We start from the raw sequence: 24149 nt of genomic DNA on the forward strand, positions 1-24149 counted from the left end.
GTTACTCTATGCTTAATCTCTGTGATTCTGTATATCCACATGTAAGCTAATACATGCCACATTTGGCTTTCTGTGTCTGGGTACCTCACTCAGGGTGATTTCTCCCCCTAGTTCTACCCATTTACTGTGAATTTAATTCTTTATAATGGCTGAGTAATATTCATTTGTATAAAGGTTCCAATTTTTATTATCCATTCATATTCATGTCTTGAATATGTTATCCAATTTCTGGGCATTATTAATAGAGCAGCAATGGACATGGTTGAGTAAGCGTCTCTGTGGTAGGATGAAGTTTCCTTTGGGTAAATGCCCAAGAGTGATAGAGCTGGATCACGAGGTAGATCAGTTCCCATCTCTCTAAGGTAAATCCACACTCATTTCCATAGTGACTGTATGAGTCTGCACTGCTACCAGCAGTGGATGAGTGTACCCCTTATTCTATGTCCTTGCCAGCAGGAACTGTCACTCGTATTATTGATCCTAGGGATTCTGACAGGTGTAAAATGGACTCTCAAAGCAGACTTGGTTTGCATTTCACGAATGACTGAGAATGTTGAACATTTAAGTCTTTCTCAGCCACTTAAGATTCCCTATTGAGAATTCTCTGTTTAAAAATTCCCAGTTTTAATTGAGTCATTTGTTTTCTTGATATCTAGCCTTTTGAGTTCTTTATACATTTTGTTTGAGTTTTTTTGTATAATTTTGGATATTAGCCCTCTATTGGGTGTGTAGTTGATAAAAAAATATTTTACCATTCTGTAAGCTGCCACTTTGTCTGAATGATGGGATCTTTTGTCATGCAGAAGCTTTTCAGTTTCATGAGATCCCATTTATTAATTGTTGAAATTAGTGTCTGTGTTAATAGTGTTCTGCTCAGAAAGTCTTTTCCTATGTCATTGATTTCAGGGATCTTCCCTTCTTTTTCTTCTGTTAGGTTCAAGATATCTGGTTTTAGGTTGAGGTCTGTGTGGGAATTCCTTTCCATTAAATATTTTTTGGGATGTGGGGGTGTGTCAGCAATAGGGTGGCTTCTGTGTGCTGACATGATCTCTTATAAGGGAGAGAATGGTCTCCCATGTATTTCTGGTTTCTTCATCAAAGATCAGGAGTCCGTAGGCACTTGAATTACACCTGACTTCTCAGTGGAAACCATGAAAGCCAGAATGTCTTAGATAGATGTGCTGCCAACACTAAGAGACCATGAAGGCAATCCCAGAGTACTATTCACAGCAAAGCTTGCATTCACCATCAATGGAGAAAAAAGATATTCCAGGACAAAAACAGATTTAAATAATAGGTAGCCACAAACCCAGCCTTACAGAAACTACTAGAAGGCAAAGCACAAACCAAGGAAGCTAAGAACACCCATAATAACACAGACATCTGACAACTCTCCACCACCACAACTCAAAGAAGGGAAACACACACTCTAATAGTAGGTTTCAACACTCCTCTCTCACCAATGGACAGGCTAAACAGACAGAAACTTAATGGAGCAATAAGAGATATCACAGATGTAGTGAAACAAATGAAATTAATAGACATCTATAGAACATTCCACCCAACAGAAAAGAAAATACCTTCTTCTCAGCATCTCATGGAACCTTCTCAAAAATTGATCACATAATCAGTAACAAAGCAAACATTCACAGATACAAAAGAAAATGTAGTAACCAGCTGTGTACTATTGGATTACCATGGAATAATGCTAGAATTCAACAACAATTCTACCCCCAGAATGCCTACAAACTCATGAAAACTGAACAGTCAACTACTCTCCAGAAGATGACATCAGATACCTTAGAATTAGAGATATAAGGGATTGTGAGCTGCCATATGGGTGCTGTTATCTGAACCTTTGTCCTCTGCAAGAGCGGCAAGTGCTCTTAATCATGGATTCATCAACCCAGCCCTAGAAGGTACTTCATTTTTTCCCTTAAACCCAGATGTCATTAGGAAAGATCCTTTTACAGATGGTGCTGAGAAAACTGGGTATGTACCTGTAGAAGAATGAAATCAGGTCGAGTCTCAAAGTACATGAAACATTGAAAATAGATCACAGACTTCATGTGAAGACAGGACATGCTGAAACTGCAGGGAAGACACATCAACTATGTCCCGTGTCAACAATCATCCTATGCAGAGGTAGGAACTTCTGAATGGACTGTGACAGCAGAGAACACAACCCAAGGACTGACACATGGATTATAGCAAACTAAAAACCTGCCTAACAATGGAAGGAACCTCACAACTGAAGAGACAGCTTACAGATTTGAGAAATCATTGCCAACTCTGTATCGCATAGGGTTCTATTATGTAAAAACAGCCAAGATTAAACCAAATCCAATCCATACATGAGGTAATGAGGTGAGCAGACAGTCCTCAAAGGAAGAAATAGAAATGGCAAATAATATTTGATGATGGGTTCAACATCCTAAGCCATCAGGGAAAGGTGAAATTAAAATGATTTATACTCTCACCTTACTAGCTCAGAATGACTTTCATCAAGAAAACAGAACAACAGATGCTGGCAGGAATTTGAGGAAAGAGGAAACTTTACTCACTGCTAGTGAGCATAAATTGCAGCTACTGAGGAAATCAGTAAGTAGGTTTGTCAAAAATGAGAAAGTGGTGGGACAGATGTCTCAGGGAAAAGCACTGGCTGCTCTTACAGAGGAACTGGGTTTGGTTCCCAGCACCCACTTGGTGGCTCAGAACCATCTATAACTCCAGTTCCAGGGAATCCCTTTCTGGCCTCCACAGTCACCACGGATGTACACATATATTGCAGGAAAAATATTCACACACATAAAAATAAAAGATAAACAAATCTTTGAGGACGACAACCAAAACTATCACATGATCTGCCTATATGCCTCAGTGATAAAGAGCACTTCTTGTTCTTCAGAGGACCAGCATTTGATTCCCAACACTCAAACCAGGCAGTTCACAACCACCTGTAACACAAGCCCCAGGAGGGTCTGACATCTCTCATCTCTGTGGTCACACACACACACACACACAGACACACACACACATATACACAGATTTAAAAGTAAAAAAATGACATTTGTAGGAAAATGGGTGAAATTACAGTTCAGAATGTTAGCTGGAATAAACTGCATTCAGATAAGCACTATGTTTTCTCTCATGTGTGTATTCTTGATTGAAGTTTCTATGTGTGAGTGGGTCGGTGTCCATGTGTGGATGACTCATGAAACTAGAGAACTGTGAGAGGGAAAAAGAGACCTGAAGGATTAGGGTACAGGAACACTGACAGAAGATAATGCAATATTGTACTGGGAGAGCAGAAATTAGGTTGTTGTGGGCAATGGAAAAACAGCAAGAATGGGACAGAAGGGAGGGCAAGGCAAAGGCCAGAGGGCAGGGTGTGGAAGAAGAAAACATGTGTAAAAATGCCATTATGAAATCTACTACTTTGTAGCTAACTTAATAATCTTGTAATGGGAAATACTTGTTCCTGTAGCCATCGTCCCACTTGAAATGGAGTCCATGGGGCAGGTGTTGTGCTATATTAGTTCAGACATCTATTACAGTACCAGGCATATGGTCATGCGTAAAGCATTTGCTGAGCCAGTTGTTGCCATGCATGCATCTAATTCCAGCATTTAGAGGACCTAGGAACGCCCAAAGATTCTGGCTAGAGACTCACCTAATCTGAGCAAGACCTTATCTTAAATAATAATTGCCTATTTGCCAAATACATTTTGATAGCAATTATTGAGCTTTGTATATTATGTCTGTCGGTGATTGGTTTGATTTTATTATGATGCCTATAAGTTGTTGTACACGCATATAGTAGCCTCTTGATAATTGTGTTTATGTTCTATGACAACTCACATGTTTAAAAACCATCTGACCTTTAATTATTTGAAAGCATTCATCTGTAAAATAATTTGTTAATAAATCATTTTGTGAGAGTTAATATTTGATTTTTTTCTGGTTATTTTGACTTTTCCATTTTGATATTTTATTGTTTATGCTGTAATCCCTCTTATTATCTATATTCCAAAATTTAGAAAGGTTTTTGCTATACATACCAGGGTAACCTTGGACTTGTTATGTAGCTCAGGCTAACCTTGAACTCAAGATTCTCCTCTCAGCTTCCAGAGTGCTGGGATTACTGGCATGCACCACCATGTCTTGCTCAATTATTTTTAAAATAAATTATGTGTCTAGGTGTTTTGTAAACTTTGTACATCATGTGCACACAATGTTCAAGTAGGCCAGAAGAGGGCATCAGATCCAGGGGACTGGAGTTACTGAGGGTTGTGATTGACCAAGCAGGTGCTGGCAATGAACACAGGCCCTTTGGAAGAACAAGTGCTCTTAACTGCTGAGCTACCTCTTCAGCCTCTCGTCAATTATTATGTACATGTATATTTATGCATATAAACATCTTCACTGCATGTAAGCATGTGTGTTGTGTGCTCCTAGATGAGAAGAACTGCAGTTACAGATGGTTTGAGTTTCTGTGTGAGTGCCAGAAATTGAATTCAGGTCCTCTGCAAGAGCAAACAGTTTTCTTAATCACAGAAAAAACACTCCAGTCCTACATACATATAGTTTTTCTTTTCTTTTATTCTTCTTTTTTTTTTTTTGAGTCATGAGTTTACATAGCCCAGAACAATGGATTCTCCTGCTTTCCAAATCTGGGATTATAGGTATGTCCTACTGCACAAATATTTAGATCATCAACTCTTTTGGTTTTATGGGACAGGGTTTCTTTGTGTAGGCTTGGCTGTCTTGGAGCTCACTCTTTAGCACAGGCTGGCCTCTAACGCATAGAGCTCTTCCTGCCTCTGGCTCCTGAGTGCTGGGATTAAAGGCATGTGCTCCCACCACTACCACCACCGGGCTTCATCAACTTTTTCTTCCTTCATTTCTTTTCCTTCCTTCCTTCCTTCCTTCCTTTTTTTCTTTAAAAACTTATTTTTATTTATATGAGTACTCTACCTGCACGTCCAACTTTATGTCAGACGAGGACATGGGATCACACTATAGACAGTTGTGAGCCAGTATGTGGTTACTGGGAACTGAACTCAGCACCTCTGGAAGAGTAAGCAGTGTTCTTAGATGCTGAGCCACCTCTTCAGACCCTCATCAACATTTTCTTATAGACTGATTTTTGTTTAAATTTTTCATGACTCAAACTAACTTGCACTATTACTAAACATAGACCATTTTTCATTTTAAGATTTCCTGGCTGTTATGTATTTTAGATAGGGTCTTACTATGTGACCCTGCCTGACCTGGAACTTGCAATCCCCCCAGTGTCTGATAAGAAAGTGCTGGAATTGATGATACAAGGCACACTCCTGACCTCTCTTTTATTGAGGAAGGGAAAAGGGTCTTCCTAGTAAAAAGTAGTTGTTTTGTTTTGTTTTGTTCTTTTTGGTGGTACTGGGAATTGAGCCCAGGTCTGAAGCCACATGCTAAGAAAGTACTTTACCACAGGGCCATGTTTGTAGCCCATGTCAAATGCCATAGAAATTGTTAACGGTGAAAACAACTTTGTGTGGATTACTTGAATAGCTATTTTTGTAAAACTGTGGGTTTTACTTATACATTGCTTTTAAAAAAAACAATAAAACTGGGTGCTAGTGGCTCACACCTTTAATCCCAGCAAATCCCAGCACTCCTGAGCCAGAGGCAGGCAGATGTCTGTGAGTTCAAGGCCAGCCTGTTCTACAGAGTGAGTTCCACTGACAGCCAGAGCTAGACAGAGAAACCCTGTCTCAGACAAACCAGAATTTAAACCACACTGCAAAATCACTCAAATCAGACAATTTAATACCTTATATAGATGTTGGATATTTTTCTGAATAAATACTTTATCATGGATAGGTCTTGTATCCTTTACTTTTTAGAACTTGAAAACATACCAAGTTGCATATTAAGAAGGCAATCAAAAACATTTCCTCCTCTGTTCAAGTCTGCATTATTTCAAGGCTATCCATCACACACACACACACACACACACACACACACATCGTAAGAACAGCATCAAACATTAGTCTTTAAGCTTTAAATAACTAAAGACAATGCATTCCTAAAAGCAGGAGAGCATACCATGAAGTTACAGCAGTTTTAGGTATAAAATATGGGGGGAATGAAATGTACTTCTGTGACAGGGATATATCTCAGTGTTTTGTTCAGCTTGTGCTCAATCCTCAGCACCACAAATAACAAACCAAATTTCCTTGTGCATGACATTATCAACACATATATTATCCTTAAAGGTGTGTTTCAGGCCCATAGATCTTCTGTACCAAGTAGTCTAAAGGCCTGTTCAATAACCTAAACACTTTCGTCTCTATTTATGCCCCTATAACTGCTCCCTTTTTTGTACTCCCTTGTTTGCCATTGTGCCTTAAGGGAAAGTTGTCACCGAGTATCAAGAGTTAATATGCATGAAGAACTTAAGAGCAGTTGACCTATGTAAACACTCAATAAATATTCAGAACAACTTGTAAAGGAGAGTCTGCCATTATCTCCATTAAAAAAGTGAAAAGTTCTATTTTATATTCTATGTATATTTTGTTTGTATAGGCATAACCACACATGCACGAGAGTGCCTATGGAGGTCACAAAAGGGGCACCAGATCTCCTTGAGCTGGAGTCACAGGCGGTTGTGACCTGCCCAATGTGGGTACTGGGAACTGAATTTGGGTCCTGTGGTAGAATAGGAACGACTCTAAACCACTGAGCAATCTCCCAGTATCTCCACTCTTTTTCTTTCTTTTTTTGGAAGACAGGTTTTTCTGTGTAGCTCTGGTTGTCTTGGAATTTGTCTGTAGACCAGGCTGGCCTCAAACCCAGAGATTAGACTGCCTCCGTTTAATTAAATACGTGCACCACCGCTCAACCTATCCCCATTCTTATACACAAGGGATTCAAAGTACAAAAAGGTGAGGTCATACCCCAGGTCATACAAATAACAGACTGTTTCCTGTCAATCTGTATCAAACTTCCACACCTCCAATCCAGACAACTGCTGATCTAGACTAGACATGTTCTCCAAGGTATGTATATCTAGGTATCACTACATCAAAACTAAGATGTTGTTTGTTCTTCTCATGCTCATCCTTTCATGCATACATTGCTACCTAGAGACTGGCTGCTAGGACAGTCTGAATGCAGCAGCAGAATAGATTCTAACTGTCTTTCATTAGTCAGATATTAAAGGGATCTGACGTTAAAAGGGGAGACCATGTTTTGCTGCCCAATGAAATTGTTTTGCATTGGAAATATTTTAACTTTATTACATTTATTATTGTGTGTGTGTGTGTGTGTGAGAGAGAGAGAGAGAGAGAGAGAGAGAGAGAGAGAGAGAGAGAGACAGAAAGAGAGTGAGCAGCTGGTGGTCAGTAGCTGCTGATGCAGCAGGTTCTCTTCTACCATGTGGGTCTGGGGATTGAAAGCAGGTGTTTGGGTTTGTTGAAAAGTGCCTTTACCTGCTGAGTCATCTTGCTTACCCAGATTTTTTTTTAAATTAAAAGCATTGTAGGTGGTGGTGGCACGCACCTTTAATCTGAGCACATTGGAAGCAGAGAAAGGTATATCCCAAAGTTCGATGCTAACCTGGTCTACAGAGTGAATGCCAGGAAAACTAGGGCTGCATCGAGAAATCTTGTCTCCAAAACAAACCAAAACAAACAAAGAAGCAAATAAATAAATAAAACCATTTTAGTTTTGAAACCTTATAATAAGATTGTTATTTTAAATTGAGTTTATATTGACATTTTCTTAGTTTAATTGCTAATATAATTAATACTGCCAGACTTAGACAGTAAAACCAAAGCTCTCTGAAGGAATTACTAACCTTTGGAGAGTGAGCGACTCAAGTGTGGAACTAGAGAAGACCCACTTTCACCATCTGATTCTACAGTTCCTGAGAACTAGGTACAGAACATGGCAGCATGCAGCTGAGATCCATAGTTGGAGGCACTTACGCTTGACGGGTATAAAGGTCTGGTTCGTCGAGGTCCTGAGATCTTAATTCCTGTGTGGAGAGGCAGCCAGCACCACCGGTGGAAATGGAACTGCGCTTCATGCTCAGAACCTAATTCATGATTTCAATATCAGAAAAATGTTCCAGATGCAAGTGGATCATTAAGCAATAATTGTCACTTTTATTCTGAAGTAGAAGAGTAACTAAGTTTATTCCTTTACGATAGTATTTTCCCTGTGTGCTGTATTTGTTTGTCATGTATACTTAAGTCCTCACTAAAGATAACACCTATGCAACTTCAGGTATTCAATACACTCGAGCAAGACAATGCAAAAATGAACATATATGATTCCTGCATCACACGGCAATCCATGATCGCAAAATTTCAATGTGTTATCCCGAATACATCACTGGTATCTCTTATGTCTATTTCAATGGTAACTCACAGACTGCTTGACAAGAAATCTCAGGCTCCTTAACTCTCCTCAAAATGTTTCCTTTGGCTTCAAAATCAGGATTCATTCTCTTTTCCTAATATCTACTTTTCTTGCTTTATGTTTAACCCCATAGTTTAATACCCACTATTGTCTTTCTGGTTCTAATCTCCCTTTCAGTAAAGACAAGCAATCCGTTCCATAACATAATGTAGAGGCTGCTTCCATTCTCAAAATATTTTAGTATCATAAGCATACCTATGTCAGACCCTGTCTTCGTCTCTGCAGCACTAGACGCTAGCCACTCAGCTTTTTCTGGTCCTGCCCTGGCTTCTTTCTAGGATAAGACAGAACTCACTGTTGATAAAATTATATATATATATATATATATATGTAGTGAAGAGAAGTCACGCTATGCGATAAGGCTTATACAGGAGGCTTATTGGAAGATGAGAGAGAAGGGACAGAGAAGGCAGAGAGGGGAGCAGACTAGTCCCATGGGGTAAAGAGTGCGGGAGAGAGAGGGAGGTAGACACAGGAGAAGGGGGAGGTTAGGGGTAGGTCCACCTGTTACAAGGAACCATAGCAAATGTGCCCAGAAGTGGCTACAGGTGAAGTGCTCTTAGTGGCTACAGGTGAGGAGGTTTCCTGTCAGGACCCTAAGGACAGGCAGGCCAATGCAGATTCCCAAATACTAACACCAAATAATAACACCCACTTTATTGTTTGTTTGAGCTGGGGACTTTAGCACAATAGGCTGTGCACTGAGTCACATCACTCCTTGTTCGACTGCTTACATTCCACTTAGGTCTTATTCTCAAGCCTTCAGTTTCCCAGACTTTTTCTTCTTACATGGCTTTTCAGATGCTGCATTACCACAGGAACGCAGTGTTTTAACCTGTCCCTCCCAGGCAGTCCTCCCCTTCTCCCCCTCCCTGCGGAACACCTTGGTCAGCAATCAGCATCCTCTTTTCTCTCTCCAGGCGCTGCCCACACAAACTTACTGATCCCTGAACACAGAACCTGGCAGATGCTGCCCCAGGTCTCTGATGCCACAGAGTTTCTTAGCAGGAACAGAGTTAACCCCATACCAGCAGTTACCTTTCTCTCTGGTTCTTGACCCCCAGCGCCCACTTCCAGTAAAATGCACAACTGCTTAGGAAGACACCCACCAATGCCAACCAGGAGCCATTTGGATTTTAAAGTCTCCGCCTGCGTGACGTCAGAAAGCCTCTTGCGAGTACTCTTAAGCAAGAAGGCTATGCCAGTTCCCAGACAGTGGTGGGAAGTCCTAGGGCAAAAGCTTAGATTTCTAAATCTTGCAGCTGTTGTGCCTCTGGCTAGAATTGTAGTTTTGTCCCTAGCAGCCCTTTTGAGTTTCAGTCTTTCCTAGCCATCAGTGTGTCTCCTCATCTGTATTTGAGACAATCAAGTACTTTTGCAGCAGTGCCCAGTTGTTTTCCATAGTATCTTTTATTGTTGTTTTGTTTTGTAAAATATCCCTGGGCCTGGTGAAATGGCTCCATGGGTAAGAGCACTGCCTGCTCTTCCAAAGAAATGGGTAAAATCCCCAGGACCCATAACTATAACTCTAATTTCAGGAGGTCTGATGCCCTCTTCTGGCCTTGGTGGGCACCAGACACACGTGTGGTATACAGACATACATGTAGGCAAAACACTTTATACATAAAATAAAAATAATAAAGATCTTTTTTAAAAAAATAAAGGCAAATAAAAAGTATTCTTGTACAGTTTTATCAGGACCTAAGTTCTCAAAATTCATTTCAACACTCATCTTAGTTTCAAGATGCCTTAAGAAGTACAAAATTTGCTGGTCAGTGGTGGTACATTCCTTTACTCCCAGTACTCAAGAGGCAGAGGCAGGGGGATCTCTGTGAGTTTGAGAAGAGTCTACAGAAGAAATACAAAATCACTTTAGCTAAGACATTTGAATTGGAAGTATTATCTCTGTTTGACCAAGATCTCCCATATTTTGTCATTACAAGGTCAATTAGCAAGACTATTGTAATAGCTATTGCTTATGCATTAACTACTCCTGGATTCCTTTTATAGAAGACTGAAGTGAGAAAGGATTAATATTCTACGGGTGCTTAAATAAAGCAAGTTTTCACATACTAGTCCTTCTAAAATCATTCCTCATCAAAGAACTCATTGAAACATTTTTTTTTGTACAAATTTTAAAAAGTTGAAGTCTACAGTCATCAGGCTGGTAGTCATAGACACACAAAAACCTGACAAGCTTGCTTTCTATGTCTACTTCTGAATGCCACTCAGGATCAAGTGAGATAATTGTATCAGGATTTTAGCTTAGTGATACATGGCGTTAATAAATTAAAATTCATGCTAAGGAATGTAGTGGGAAGAAATGATAATGTAATCAAGTTGAATTTAATTTGCTAGATATTTTATAATGACATTTTAAGTCATAAGCAACTGTAATATACTTTACTATTAGAAACTCTTTTAATTAATGCAGGCCACCTTATTCCCATGTGGTTATGCCGTGGCAGTATCTGTGAAAAATTCTTCAGAGCAGGTAATAGGGATATGTTACATCTCTTTTTATCTTCTTTTTTTTTTTCTGAGACAAGCTTGTCTATTTAACAGTCTTGGCTGTGTCCCTTTTTTACCTTTTACGTTAATTCTTTAAAAACAACTACTTCTTTATTTTATTTATTGTATTATGTGTAGTTGGAATTTTCCTTTGGGCCACCAAGAAACTCCCAAATAATTTATTATGAATGCTTCTTATTAATTATAAGTGCTTAGTCTTAGCTTAGGCTCGTCCTGCTAGCTTTTTGAATTTAATTTAACCTGTTTCTATTCATCTACATTTTTCCTTGGGGCTTTTTACCTTACTTTTATTCTGTATGTCTTGGTTTCCTGCTTCCTCCATGTGTGTCTGATTGGTCACTGGTTTCTCCCTGGTATGTCTTTTTCTTTCTTCCTTTCTAAGCCTAAATTCCTCCTGCTACTCAGTTTCCCTGCCTGCAAGTCCTGCCTATACCTCTTTCTTGCTATTGCCCATTTAGCTTTTTGTTAGACTAATCAGGTGCCTTAGGCAGACAAGGTAAAACAGCAACACATTTTTACATATAATTCAACAAATGCAACACGTCTTTACATAGTTATACAAATATTTTGTAACAATGAAACATCATTTCTCCTTTTACTTTTTTTCTTCAAACCCGCTCTTATATGCCTCCTTGTTCCCTTTCAAATTCATGGATTTTTCATTAATTTTGTTACATGCATATGTGTATGTAACCTGCCCAATCTGTATGTTACTTGTCTGTATGCTGTCAGGGTTATAATTAGGTTGAAGGGAGATAAATACACAGGGAGAAAGGAGAGCAAAATAATAGTATGGATATGTGAAAAAAATCACAAGGATTCATACTGTTAAGTACCTAAGAAACTATAACACACGCATACTTTAATTTAGTATAATGTTATTTGTATGTATGATTCAGGGCTCACCATTTGGTATTGGATAAGCATTTCGTGTACTCTTCCCACAGTAGGACTAAAACTGTTTCTCCACTCCCGGCATTTGTGAGTTCCCTATAGTTCTTTGTGTAGGGCTGGTTGGCCCCTTGTCCCTTATAGATTGCCTCTTGTCCTTATTCAGCTCATACTTAAGCAGCCATGTTAATAAGATTTTATTGGTGTAGATTCTGACATTCCTAGGAGATACAATGTCACAGCAAACTCCATGATGCTCTGGCTCTTATAATCTATGTGTCCCCTCCTTTACAATGTTTTGTGATACTTACGTGTAGTGATATTTCATTTGTATTTTAATAAAGAAAGTTTAGCTGAAGATCAGAAAGTAAGTGGTAGCACACACCTTTAATCTCAGTAGCCACACTAGTTTGCCATAGAAACCTGGCGGTGCACGCCTTTAATCCCAGTGGTGCACATCTTTAATCCCAACCTAAAGAATGGAATGCAAGACAGAAGGAGAAAGCTCTCAGACACAGTCTCATCACCCTGTTATTTGATTTCTCTGTTAGATTGCCTTCACATATGCATTTATTTCAGGAAGCATCGACTGTATCAATACCCATGCCACTGCACACTACTTCCGTGGCCTTAGTTTTAGCTGTTTCTCCCTGTATACACTCCCTCGTCCCTCTATTTCTCTCCTTGCACCTCCCCTCACCAGCCTGTACCTTTCTATTCTATTTCTTCTTTCCTGATGAGATGCTTCTCTCCTCCTTAGTCTGTTACTCTATGCTTAATCTCTGTGATTCTGTATATCCACATGTAAGCTAATACATGCCACATTTGGCTTTCTGTGTCTGGGTACCTCACTCAGGGTGATTTCTCCCCCTAGTTCTACCCATTTACTGTGAATTTAATTCTTTATAATGGCTGAGTAATATTCATTTGTATAAAGGTTCCAATTTTTATTATCCATTCATATTCATGTCTTGAATATGTTATCCAATTTCTGGGCATTATTAATAGAGCAGCAATGGACATGGTTGAGTAAGCGTCTCTGTGGTAGGATGAAGTTTCCTTTGGGTAAATGCCCAAGAGTGATAGAGCTGGATCACGAGGTAGATCAGTTCCCATCTCTCTAAGGTAAATCCACACTCATTTCCATAGTGACTGTATGAGTCTGCACTGCTACCAGCAGTGGATGAGTGTACCCCTTATTCTATGTCCTTGCCAGCAGGAACTGTCACTCGTATTATTGATCCTAGGGATTCTGACAGGTGTAAAATGGACTCTCAAAGCAGACTTGGTTTGCATTTCACGAATGACTGAGAATGTTGAACATTTAAGTCTTTCTCAGCCACTTAAGATTCCCTATTGAGAATTCTCTGTTTAAAAATTCCCAGTTTTAATTGAGTCATTTGTTTTCTTGATATCTAGCCTTTTGAGTTCTTTATACATTTTGTTTGAGTTTTTTTGTATAATTTTGGATATTAGCCCTCTATTGGGTGTGTAGTTGATAAAAAAATATTTTACCATTCTGTAAGCTGCCACTTTGTCTGAATGATGGGATCTTTTGTCATGCAGAAGCTTTTCAGTTTCATGAGATCCCATTTATTAATTGTTGAAATTAGTGTCTGTGTTAATAGTGTTCTGCTCAGAAAGTCTTTTCCTATGTCATTGATTTCAGGGATCTTCCCTTCTTTTTCTTCTGTTAGGTTCAAGATATCTGGTTTTAGGTTGAGGTCTGTGTGGGAATTCCTTTCCATTAAATATTTTTTGGGATGTGGGGGTGTGTCAGCAATAGGGTGGCTTCTGTGTGCTGACATGATCTCTTATAAGGGAGAGAATGGTCTCCCATGTATTTCTGGTTTCTTCATCAAAGATCAGGAGTCCGTAGGCACTTGAATTACACCTGACTTCTCAGTGGAAACCATGAAAGCCAGAATGTCTTAGATAGATGTGCTGCCAACACTAAGAGACCATGAAGGCAATCCCAGAGTACTATTCACAGCAAAGCTTGCATTCACCATCAATGGAGAAAAAAGATATTCCAGGACAAAAACAGATTTAAATAATAGGTAGCCACAAACCCAGCCTTACAGAAACTACTAGAAGGCAAAGCACAAACCAAGGAAGCTAAGAACACCCATAATAACACAGACATCTGACAACTCTCCACCACCACAACTCAAAGAAGGGAAACACACACTCTAATAGTAGGTTTCAACACTCCTCTCTCACCAATGGACAGGCTAAACAGACAGAAACTTAATGGAGCAATAAGAGATATCACAGATGTAGTGAAACAAATGAAATTAATAGGCATCTATAGAACATTCCACCCAACAGAAAAGAAAATACCTTCTTCTCAGCATCTCATGGAACCTTCTCAAAAATTGATCACATAATCAGTAACAAAGCAAACATTCACAGATACAAAAGAAAATGTAGTAACCAGCTGTGTACTATTGGATTACCATGGAATAATGCTAGAATTCAACAACAATTCTACCCCCAGAATGCCTACAAACTCATGAAAACTGAACAGTCAACTACTCTCCAGAAGATGACATCAGATACCTTAGAATTAGAGATATAAGGGATTGTGAGCTGCCATATGGGTGCTGTTATCTGAACCTTTGTCCTCTGCAAGAGCGGCAAGTGCTCTTAATCATGGATTCATCAACCCAGCCCTAGAAGGTACTTCATTTTTTCCCTTAAACCCAGATGTCATTAGGAAAGATCCTTTTACAGATGGTGCTGAGAAAACTGGGTATGTACCTGTAGAAGAATGAAATCAGGTCGAGTCTCAAAGTACATGAAACATTGAAAATAGATCACAGACTTCATGTGAAGACAGGACATGCTGAAACTGCAGGGAAGACACATCAACTATGTCCCGTGTCAACAATCATCCTATGCAGAGGTAGGAACTTCTGAATGGACTGTGACAGCAGAGAACACAACCCAAGGACTGACACATGGATTATAGCAAACTAAAAACCTGCCTAACAATGGAAGGAACCTCACAACTGAAGAGACAGCTTACAGATTTGAGAAATCATTGCCAACTCTGTATCGCATAGGGTTCTATTATGTAAAAACAGCCAAGATTAAACCAAATCCAATCCATACATGAGGTAATGAGGTGAGCAGACAGTCCTCAAAGGAAGAAATAGAAATGGCAAATAATATTTGATGATGGGTTCAACATCCTAAGCCATCAGGGAAAGGTGAAATTAAAATGATTTATACTCTCACCTTACTAGCTCAGAATGACTTTCATCAAGAAAACAGAACAACAGATGCTGGCAGGAATTTGAGGAAAGAGGAAACTTTACTCACTGCTAGTGAGCATAAATTGCAGCTACTGAGGAAATCAGTAAGTAGGTTTGTCAAAAATGAGAAAGTGGTGGGACAGATGTCTCAGGGAAAAGCACTGGCTGCTCTTACAGAGGAACTGGGTTTGGTTCCCAGCACCCACTTGGTGGCTCAGAACCATCTATAACTCCAGTTCCAGGGAATCCCTTTCTGGCCTCCACAGTCACCACGGATGTACACATATATTGCAGGAAAAATATTCACACACATAAAAATAAAAGATAAACAAATCTTTGAGGACGACAACCAAAACTATCACATGATCTGCCTATATGCCTCAGTGATAAAGAGCACTTCTTGTTCTTCAGAGGACCAGCATTTGATTCCCAACACTCAAACCAGGCAGTTCACAACCACCTGTAACACAAGCCCCAGGAGGGTCTGACATCTCTCATCTCTGTGGTCACACACACACACACACACAGACACACACACACATATACACAGATTTAAAAGTAAAAAAATGACATTTGTAGGAAAATGGGTGAAATTACAGTTCAGAATGTTAGCTGGAATAAACTGCATTCAGATAAGCACTATGTTTTCTCTCATGTGTGTATTCTTGATTGAAGTTTCTATGTGTGAGTGGGTCGGTGTCCATGTGTGGATGACTCATGAAACTAGAGAACTGTGAGAGGGAAAAAGAGACCTGAAGGATTAGGGTACAGGAACACTGACAGAAGATAATGCAATATTGTACTGGGAGAGCAGAAATTAGGTTGTTGTGGGCAATGGAAAAACAGCAAGAATGGGACAGAAGGGAGGGCAAGGCAAAGGCCAGAGGGCAGGGTGTGGAAGAAGAAAACATGTGTAAAAATGCCATTATGAAATCTACTACTTTGTAGCTAACTTAATAATCTTGTAATGGGAAATACTTGTTCCTGTAGCCATCGTCCCACTTGAAATGGAGTCCATGGGGCAGGTGTTGTGCTATATTAGTTCAGACATCTATTACAGTACCAGGCATATGGTCATGCGTAAAGCATTTGCTGAGCCAGTTGTTGCCATGCATGCATCTAATTCCAGCATTTAGAGGACCTAGGAATGCCCAAAGATTCTGGCTAGAGACTCACCTAATCTGAGCAAGACCTTATCTTAAATAATAATTGCCTATTTGCCAAATACATTTTGATAGCAATTATTGAGCTTTGTATATTATGTCTGTCGGTGATTGGTTTGATTTTATTATGATGCCTATAAGTTGTTGTACACGCATATAGTAGCCTCTTGATAATTGTGTTTATGTTCTATGACAACTCACATGTTTAAAAACCATCTGACCTTTAATTATTTGAAAGCATTCATCTGTAAAATAATTTGTTAATAAATCATTTTGTGAGAGTTAATATTTGATTTTTTTCTGGTTATTTTGACTTTTCCATTTTGATATTTTATTGTTTATGCTGTAATCCCTCTTATTATCTATATTCCAAAATTTAGAAAGGTTTTTGCTATACATACCAGGGTAACCTTGGACTTGTTATGTAGCTCAGGCTAACCTTGAACTCAAGATTCTCCTCTCAGCTTCCAGAGTGCTGGGATTACTGGCATGCACCACCATGTCTTGCTCAATTATTTTTAAAATAAATTATGTGTCTAGGTGTTTTGTAAACTTTGTACATCATGTGCACACAATGTTCAAGTAGGCCAGAAGAGGGCATCAGATCCAGGGGACTGGAGTTACTGAGGGTTGTGATTGACCAAGCAGGTGCTGGCAATGAACACAGGCCCTTTGGAAGAACAAGTGCTCTTAACTGCTGAGCTACCTCTTCAGCCTCTCGTCAATTATTATGTACATGTATATTTATGCATATAAACATCTTCACTGCATGTAAGCATGTGTGTTGTGTGCTCCTAGATGAGAAGAACTGCAGTTACAGATGGTTTGAGTTTCTGTGTGAGTGCCAGAAATTGAATTCAGGTCCTCTGCAAGAGCAAACAGTTTTCTTAATCACAGAAAAAACACTCCAGTCCTACATACATATAGTTTTTCTTTTCTTTTATTCTTCTTTTTTTTTTTTTGAGTCATGAGTTTACATAGCCCAGAACAATGGATTCTCCTGCTTTCCAAATCTGGGATTATAGGTATGTCCTACTGCACAAATATTTAGATCATCAACTCTTTTGGTTTTATGGGACAGGGTTTCTTTGTGTAGGCTTGGCTGTCTTGGAGCTCACTCTTTAGCACAGGCTGGCCTCTAACGCATAGAGCTCTTCCTGCCTCTGGCTCCTGAGTGCTGGGATTAAAGGCATGTGCTCCCACCACTACCACCACCGGGCTTCATCAACTTTTTCTTCCTTCATTTCTTTTCCTTCCTTCCTTCCTTCCTTCCTTTTTTTCTTTAAAAACTTATTTTTATTTATATGAGTACTCTACCTGCACGTCCAACTTTATGTCAGACGAGGACATGGGATCACACTATAGACAGTTGTGAGCCAGTATGTGGTTACTGGGAACTGAACTCAGCACCTCTGGAAGAGTAAGCAGTGTTCTTAGATGCTGAGCCACCTCTTCAGACCCTCATCAACATTTTCTTATAGACTGATTTTTGTTTAAATTTTTCATGACTCAAACTAACTTGCACTATTACTAAACATAGACCATTTTTCATTTTAAGATTTCCTGGCTGTTATGTATTTTAGATAGGGTCTTACTATGTGACCCTGCCTGACCTGGAACTTGCAATCCCCCCAGTGTCTGATAAGAAAGTGCTGGAATTGATGATACAAGGCACACTCCTGACCTCTCTTTTATTGAGGAAGGGAAAAGGGTCTTCCTAGTAAAAAGTAGTTGTTTTGTTTTGTTTTGTTCTTTTTGGTGGTACTGGGAATTGAGCCCAGGTCTGAAGCCACATGCTAAGAAAGTACTTTACCACAGGGCCATGTTTGTAGCCCATGTCAAATGCCATAGAAATTGTTAACGGTGAAAACAACTTTGTGTGGATTACTTGAATAGCTATTTTTGTAAAACTGTGGGTTTTACTTATACATTGCTTTTAAAAAAAACAATAAAACTGGGTGCTAGTGGCTCACACCTTTAATCCCAGCAAATCCCAGCACTCCTGAGCCAGAGGCAGGCAGATGTCTGTGAGTTCAAGGCCAGCCTGTTCTACAGAGTGAGTTCCACTGACAGCCAGAGCTAGACAGAGAAACCCTGTCTCAGACAAACCAGAATTTAAACCACACTGCAAAATCACTCAAATCAGACAATTTAATACCTTATATAGATGTTGGATATTTTTCTGAATAAATACTTTATCATGGATAGGTCTTGTATCCTTTACTTTTTAGAACTTGAAAACATACCAAGTTGCATATTAAGAAGGCAATCAAAAACATTTCCTCCTCTGTTCAAGTCTGCATTATTTCAAGGCTATCCATCACACACACACACACACACACACACACACACATCGTAAGAACAGCATCAAACATTAGTCTTTAAGCTTTAAATAACTAAAGACAATGCATTCCTAAAAGCAGGAGAGCATACCATGAAGTTACAGCAGTTTTAGGTATAAAATATGGGGGGAATGAAATGTACTTCTGTGACAGGGATATATCTCAGTGTTTTGTTCAGCTTGTGCTCAATCCTCAGCACCACAAATAACAAACCAAATTTCCTTGTGCATGACATTATCAACACATATATTATCCTTAAAGGTGTGTTTCAGGCCCATAGATCTTCTGTACCAAGTAGTCTAAAGGCCTGTTCAATAACCTAAACACTTTCGTCTCTATTTATGCCCCTATAACTGCTCCCTTTTTTGTACTCCCTTGTTTGCCATTGTGCCTTAAGGGAAAGTTGTCACCGAGTATCAAGAGTTAATATGCATGAAGAACTTAAGAGCAGTTGACCTATGTAAACACTCAATAAATATTCAGAACAACTTGTAAAGGAGAGTCTGCCATTATCTCCATTAAAAAAGTGAAAAGTTCTATTTTATATTCTATGTATATTTTGTTTGTATAGGCATAACCACACATGCACGAGAGTGCCTATGGAGGTCACAAAAGGGGCACCAGATCTCCTTGAGCTGGAGTCACAGGCGGTTGTGACCTGCCCAATGTGGGTACTGGGAACTGAATTTGGGTCCTGTGGTAGAATAGGAACGACTCTAAACCACTGAGCAATCTCCCAGTATCTCCACTCTTTTTCTTTCTTTTTTTGGAAGACAGGTTTTTCTGTGTAGCTCTGGTTGTCTTGGAATTTGTCTGTAGACCAGGCTGGCCTCAAACCCAGAGATTAGACTGCCTCCGTTTAATTAAATACGTGCACCACCGCTCAACCTATCCCCATTCTTATACACAAGGGATTCAAAGTACAAAAAGGTGAGGTCATACCCCAGGTCATACAAATAACAGACTGTTTCCTGTCAATCTGTATCAAACTTCCACACCTCCAATCCAGACAACTGCTGATCTAGACTAGACATGTTCTCCAAGGTATGTATATCTAGGTATCACTACATCAAAACTAAGATGTTGTTTGTTCTTCTCATGCTCATCCTTTCATGCATACATTGCTACCTAGAGACTGGCTGCTAGGACAGTCTGAATGCAGCAGCAGAATAGATTCTAACTGTCTTTCATTAGTCAGATATTAAAGGGATCTGACGTTAAAAGGGGAGACCATGTTTTGCTGCCCAATGAAATTGTTTTGCATTGGAAATATTTTAACTTTATTACATTTATTATTGTGTGTGTGTGTGTGTGTGAGAGAGAGAGAGAGAGAGAGAGAGAGAGAGAGAGAGAGAGAGAGAGAGACAGAAAGAGAGTGAGCAGCTGGTGGTCAGTAGCTGCTGATGCAGCAGGTTCTCTTCTACCATGTGGGTCTGGGGATTGAAAGCAGGTGTTTGGGTTTGTTGAAAAGTGCCTTTACCTGCTGAGTCATCTTGCTTACCCAGATTTTTTTTTAAATTAAAAGCATTGTAGGTGGTGGTGGCACGCACCTTTAATCTGAGCACATTGGAAGCAGAGAAAGGTATATCCCAAAGTTCGATGCTAACCTGGTCTACAGAGTGAATGCCAGGAAAACTAGGGCTGCATCGAGAAATCTTGTCTCCAAAACAAACCAAAACAAACAAAGAAGCAAATAAATAAATAAAACCATTTTAGTTTTGAAACCTTATAATAAGATTGTTATTTTAAATTGAGTTTATATTGACATTTTCTTAGTTTAATTGCTAATATAATTAATACTGCCAGACTTAGACAGTAAAACCAAAGCTCTCTGAAGGAATTACTAACCTTTGGAGAGTGAGCGACTCAAGTGTGGAACTAGAGAAGACCCACTTTCACCATCTGATTCTACAGTTCCTGAGAACTAGGTACAGAACATGGCAGCATGCAGCTGAGATCCATAGTTGGAGGCACTTACGCTTGACGGGTATAAAGGTCTGGTTCGTCGAGGTCCTGAGATCTTAATTCCTGTGTGGAGAGGCAGCCAGCACCACCGGTGGAAATGGAACTGCGCTTCATGCTCAGAACCTAATTCATGATTTCAATATCAGAAAAATGTTCCAGATGCAAGTGGATCATTAAGCAATAATTGTCACTTTTATTCTGAAGTAGAAGAGTAACTAAGTTTATTCCTTTACGATAGTATTTTCCCTGTGTGCTGTATTTGTTTGTCATGTATACTTAAGTCCTCACTAAAGATAACACCTATGCAACTTCAGGTATTCAATACACTCGAGCAAGACAATGCAAAAATGAACATATATGATTCCTGCATCACACGGCAATCCATGATCGCAAAATTTCAATGTGTTATCCCGAATACATCACTGGTATCTCTTATGTCTATTTCAATGGTAACTCACAGACTGCTTGACAAGAAATCTCAGGCTCCTTAACTCTCCTCAAAATGTTTCCTTTGGCTTCAAAATCAGGATTCATTCTCTTTTCCTAATATCTACTTTTCTTGCTTTATGTTTAACCCCATAGTTTAATACCCACTATTGTCTTTCTGGTTCTAATCTCCCTTTCAGTAAAGACAAGCAATCCGTTCCATAACATAATGTAGAGGCTGCTTCCATTCTCAAAATATTTTAGTATCATAAGCATACCTATGTCAGACCCTGTCTTCGTCTCTGCAGCACTAGACGCTAGCCACTCAGCTTTTTCTGGTCCTGCCCTGGCTTCTTTCTAGGATAAGACAGAACTCACTGTTGATAAAATTATATATATATATATATATATATGTAGTGAAGAGAAGTCACGCTATGCGATAAGGCTTATACAGGAGGCTTATTGGAAGATGAGAGAGAAGGGACAGAGAAGGCAGAGAGGGGAGCAGACTAGTCCCATGGGGTAAAGAGTGCGGGAGAGAGAGGGAGGTAGACACAGGAGAAGGGGGAGGTTAGGGGTAGGTCCACCTGTTACAAGGAACCATAGCAAATGTGCCCAGAAGTGGCTACAGGTGAAGTGCTCTTAGTGGCTACAGGTGAGGAGGTTTCCTGTCAGGACCCTAAGGACAGGCAGGCCAATGCAGATTCCCAAATACTAACACCAAATAATAACACCCACTTTATTGTTTGTTTGAGCTGGGGACTTTAGCACAATAGGCTGTGCACTGAGTCACATCACTCCTTGTTCGACTGCTTACATTCCACTTAGGTCTTATTCTCAAGCCTTCAGTTTCCCAGACTTTTTCTTCTTACATGGCTTTTCAGATGCTGCATTACCACAGGAACGCAGTGTTTTAACCTGTCCCTCCCAGGCAGTCCTCCCCTTCTCCCCCTCCCTGCGGAACACCTTGGTCAGCAATCAGCATCCTCTTTTCTCTCTCCAGGCGCTGCCCACACAAACTTACTGATCCCTGAACACAGAACCTGGCAGATGCTGCCCCAGGTCTCTGATGCCACAGAGTTTCTTAGCAGGAACAGAGTTAACCCCATACCAGCAGTTACCTTTCTCTCTGGTTCTTGACCCCCAGCGCCCACTTCCAGTAAAATGCACAACTGCTTAGGAAGACACCCACCAATGCCAACCAGGAGCCATTTGGATTTTAAAGTCTCCGCCTGCGTGACGTCAGAAAGCCTCTTGCGAGTACTCTTAAGCAAGAAGGCTATGCCAGTTCCCAGACAGTGGTGGGAAGTCCTAGGGCAAAAGCTTAGATTTCTAAATCTTGCAGCTGTTGTGCCTCTGGCTAGAATTGTAGTTTTGTCCCTAGCAGCCCTTTTGAGTTTCAGTCTTTCCTAGCCATCAGTGTGTCTCCTCATCTGTATTTGAGACAATCAAGTACTTTTGCAGCAGTGCCCAGTTGTTTTCCATAGTATCTTTTATTGTTGTTTTGTTTTGTAAAATATCCCTGGGCCTGGTGAAATGGCTCCATGGGTAAGAGCACTGCCTGCTCTTCCAAAGAAATGGGTAAAATCCCCAGGACCCATAACTATAACTCTAATTTCAGGAGGTCTGATGCCCTCTTCTGGCCTTGGTGGGCACCAGACACACGTGTGGTATACAGACATACATGTAGGCAAAACACTTTATACATAAAATAAAAATAATAAAGATCTTTTTTAAAAAAATAAAGGCAAATAAAAAGTATTCTTGTACAGTTTTATCAGGACCTAAGTTCTCAAAATTCATTTCAACACTCATCTTAGTTTCAAGATGCCTTAAGAAGTACAAAATTTGCTGGTCAGTGGTGGTACATTCCTTTACTCCCAGTACTCAAGAGGCAGAGGCAGGGGGATCTCTGTGAGTTTGAGAAGAGTCTACAGAAGAAATACAAAATCACTTTAGCTAAGACATTTGAATTGGAAGTATTATCTCTGTTTGACCAAGATCTCCCATATTTTGTCATTACAAGGTCAATTAGCAAGACTATTGTAATAGCTATTGCTTATGCATTAACTACTCCTGGATTCCTTTTATAGAAGACTGAAGTGAGAAAGGATTAATATTCTACGGGTGCTTAAATAAAGCAAGTTTTCACATACTAGTCCTTCTAAAATCATTCCTCATCAAAGAACTCATTGAAACATTTTTTTTTGTACAAATTTTAAAAAGTTGAAGTCTACAGTCATCAGGCTGGTAGTCATAGACACACAAAAACCTGACAAGCTTGCTTTCTATGTCTACTTCTGAATGCCACTCAGGATCAAGTGAGATAATTGTATCAGGATTTTAGCTTAGTGATACATGGCGTTAATAAATTAAAATTCATGCTAAGGAATGTAGTGGGAAGAAATGATAATGTAATCAAGTTGAATTTAATTTGCTAGATATTTTATAATGACATTTTAAGTCATAAGCAACTGTAATATACTTTACTATTAGAAACTCTTTTAATTAATGCAGGCCACCTTATTCCCATGTGGTTATGCCGTGGCAGTATCTGTGAAAAATTCTTCAGAGCAGGTAATAGGGATATGTTACATCTCTTTTTATCTTCTTTTTTTTTTTCTGAGACAAGCTTGTCTATTTAACAGTCTTGGCTGTGTCCCTTTTTTACCTTTTACGTTAATTCTTTAAAAACAACTACTTCTTTATTTTATTTATTGTATTATGTGTAGTTGGAATTTTCCTTTGGGCCACCAAGAAACTCCCAAATAATTTATTATGAATGCTTCTTATTAATTATAAGTGCTTAGTCTTAGCTTAGGCTCGTCCTGCTAGCTTTTTGAATTTAATTTAACCTGTTTCTATTCATCTACATTTTTCCTTGGGGCTTTTTACCTTACTTTTATTCTGTATGTCTTGGTTTCCTGCTTCCTCCATGTGTGTCTGATTGGTCACTGGTTTCTCCCTGGTATGTCTTTTTCTTTCTTCCTTTCTAAGCCTAAATTCCTCCTGCTACTCAGTTTCCCTGCCTGCAAGTCCTGCCTATACCTCTTTCTTGCTATTGCCCATTTAGCTTTTTGTTAGACTAATCAGGTGCC

Source organism: Chionomys nivalis, chromosome 4 (assembly GCF_950005125.1).
Source record: "Chionomys nivalis chromosome 4, mChiNiv1.1, whole genome shotgun sequence".
Classification (NCBI taxonomy): Eukaryota; Metazoa; Chordata; class Mammalia; order Rodentia; family Cricetidae; genus Chionomys; species Chionomys nivalis.